Here is a 3,562-nt window from a genome sequence, read left to right on the forward strand (position 1 = left end):
GGGAAGGTGTTGGTGTGTAAGTTTCAGCACCTAGATCTCCCAGATCTATTTGACAGCTGACAGATGCTATAGACCAGATCCAGCCAGTTTAGACATGTCTGGGCAAAGACACAGTAACAATGAGTCAGCACTGTCCTGATTGGCTGACATATATATATATGTAGAAATGTACCAATGTACTGTTCCCCTTGTTGGTGAATGGAGTCTGGCGAAGCACTTTGTCTGAGGACTGTATATACTGTAAATAAATTCCTGTACATAGTTACCACTGGACTGAGTAAGTGTGGTTTACTTTTGGAAGCCTCTGGTGAGAAACAGTCTGCTGTGCATGCAAAACTGCTTCAAGGTGCTGGTTCACACAAACACACGCACTGCGCGACAGAAGGGTTGTTACAGAATATTGCAAATATTTCCTTGTTTCTCACTCAAGTTCAACTACATCCTGAAGAACTACATCCTGAAGAATAAGGTTAACATTCTGCTCCCTTGTGATATCCAACCGAATATTATGATGAAGCTATACTTTAGAAGAATCAAAATCAGTTGTGTAAAGACCTGCAATGTATGTTCTATCTGTTTCTCTTATGACAAGTAATTGTGTAACCTGTTGATGATATTACCAATAACTTAATAAAAGTAGAATTTCTTAGCAGGTTCAAAGTAGTCAGGCTCACACTCAGTATCAAAGCACTGTAAAGGCATTCTGTGCCACGGAAGGGTTGGACTCTCTTAATCAAAGTCCTTTTTTGTCGTGAAGTAGAACTATATAAAGTTGTTCTGTAGTTGCTTGGACTCTCCTTGGCAGCAGGGGGGGGGGAGAAAGAGATTCTGCTTGATCATGTGACAGGTTACTTTTTAGAAGAGCTTTATTTATTGTGTCTAAATGGCCAGACATAAGCAGCAGTAGCTGTAGCATGGGAGGGAAATGCAAACTTTGTGCATTTCCATCTGCTTTGGTCTTGGAAACTCCTGTGTCCTCTGATGACACAACATCAAGGAGCTCCACCAACTCCCTATAATTAGAAGCAACTAACTGTAAGGAAGCTATTCTGAGAGACCATCTTGTGGGGCAAAATTAGCTCCACGTTCTGTTCTCTTCTCCCTGTTTTTTGAGGATCACAAAAGCGCAGGGAAAATTGGGCGAAGCCTCGGGTCAAAATGCAGCCACATGGCTTTAAGTGGGAAATTGACCAATAGAAGTGGGGCAAAGGGAGGCGTGACCGCGGCACAGCTCTTGTGTGAAATTGGTCATAGTTTTCCAAGCTTTCATCAAGAAGCCTCTTTGTGATTTTGAACTGATAAATATGGATTTTATTGAGGCTGTTTAAAGCTCTATTTGCACTTTTTTTGTATTTTGTGTGTGTGTGCGCACATGTGAGTGTGTGTACACCTGGAAGTCATGGCAACCTCTGGTGACTGACCCCAGGGGTCCTGGAGGATATTCAGAGAGATGGCTGAATAAAGCCTGCCCCTGCCTCCCAACTGCTGGTATTCCGAGGAGGTCTCCCATCCAAGTACTTGCCAGAGTTGACCCTGCTTTGTTTCTGAGATCTGATGAGATTGGGATTGTCTGGGCTATCCAGGTCAGGGCTCTATTGGCAGTTTTATGGTCTTTAAAGTACTTCAAATAGTCTGAGAAATGGTATAGAAATATTTCAAAAAATTAATAATATTTATTTGACACATTTTCACCACCAAGTTCTCAACATGTGTTATACAGTGAACACATAGTGCTATTAGGCTCCTTTTCCTTTAGAAGAACTTATAGTCAATGAAGACATCCAGCAATTTTTGATACTCAGTGCAGCATTAGCTGCAGCACCTGTCATACTCTATACTGACATCATCACCATCTTCATCACCATCATATTTATTCATCATATCATCATCATATCACACATCATGATCATGATCATCATCATGATCATCATCATCATCATCATCATCATCATCATCATCATCATCATCTAGATTTCTGCATTGCCCATCCCTGCTACTGCAGGGTTCTGGGAGATGAATAACAATGAATAAAAACATCACTATAAAATACATTAATACCAGTAGATAAATTATAACTGCAGATGGCGAAATAATTCCTCCCCCCCCATTCCAGACTGCCCTGCTACCTTGTGGGCAGAGGAGGAGGGGGACAAAATGATCTAGAGATCAGAAAAGGGTGCCAGCAAGAGTGGAAACCGTTGCTGTCCTCAACCAGAAGCCTGGCGGAGCATCTCTGCCTTACAGGCCCTGCAGAATTACATAAGAGCCTGCAGGGCCCTGGTGGTGTTCAGCAGAGAGTTCCACCAGGTCAGGGCCAGGACTGAGAAAGCCCTAGACCTTGTCAAGGACAGCCAGACATCTTTGGGGCCAGGGACCACCAGTAGATTGCTATCCAGAGAGTGTAAAGCTCTCCTGAGGGCATACTAGAGGAGACAGTTCCCGCAAATACATTGGTCCTTGACCACTCAGGGCCTTAAAGGTCAACACCAAAACCTTGAAGTTGACTTGGAATTCTACTGGAAGCCAGTGCAGGTTGTATGTGTGCCATCTGTGACGTTCCTGTCAGGACCCATGCTGCCACATTTTGGATCAGCTGAAGCTTCCAAGTCAGCCTCAATGGCAGGCCAGTATAGAGCGAGTTGCAGTAATCTAGCCTGGAGGTGACCGTTGCATGAATTACTGGAGGGAGAGAGGGAGTGTGTCCTCCTCTTTTTTGGGGGGGGGAAGTGAGGAGGAGGAAAGAGACAGAGGGAAAACAAAATGGAGTCCCAGCTTTAAGACCAACAATGTTTTATTCCAGGTATAAACTTTGTGTGCAAGCAGACTTCTTTGGAGGGTGGGTGAGTGGATTCTTCTGACAAGCACAATGTACATTGAGGAAATTATTTTGGCTTATTCTGAAAAGTTGTTGTTGGCAGGGAGGGTGGGGTATAAATCGAATGAATGAATGAATGAATGAATTAATTAATTAATGAAATGATTGGATTTCTCTGTCCAATTTGGATTTATTTTCTTTCAAAAAGACCCTGATTAATAAAAATGCCCTATTCCTGTCCACAAGGATCACTACTAGAGCCACATGATCATCTTTTGTGGGTCATCAACAGTAGTCTGCCAATAGAAGAAAAAACTTTATCAGGGAACTTTTTGAAATATAATTAGGAAACTTGATTTAAATCCCTAGTGCTCTTCTAAACCAAACTTGTGTGTGTTATGTGTATTGTCCAAGTCATATATTTACAAGATATTTTTTAAAAAACATGTACTCTGCCTTGTCTCCAGGAGGGAGTTTTACAGTGCTAGTGAGTACTAAGGGTTAGTTTCTTTGCTTTCCTTTTCATGCCTAGACACAACAGAAGGGAAGTAAGCCTTCATTTAGCAACCTCAATCAAATTCCATCTCTTGGATCAAATGGCGTTTCTAAGGCTGCTTCTTTCTGTCCAACTTCCTGGCTTAGTGTAAATGTCATTGCTTTCTCAAGGCAGTGCAAGATGTGGGTTCTACTGACAGGTCTTGTTGGATATTAAACAGCTATGTGAGAAATTAGATTTCTTGTTCCAAA

Source organism: Gekko japonicus, unplaced genomic scaffold (genome assembly GCF_001447785.1).
Source record: "Gekko japonicus isolate JY-2015 unplaced genomic scaffold, Gekko_japonicus_V1.1 scaffold434, whole genome shotgun sequence".
NCBI lineage: Eukaryota > Metazoa > Chordata > Lepidosauria > Squamata > Gekkonidae > Gekko > Gekko japonicus.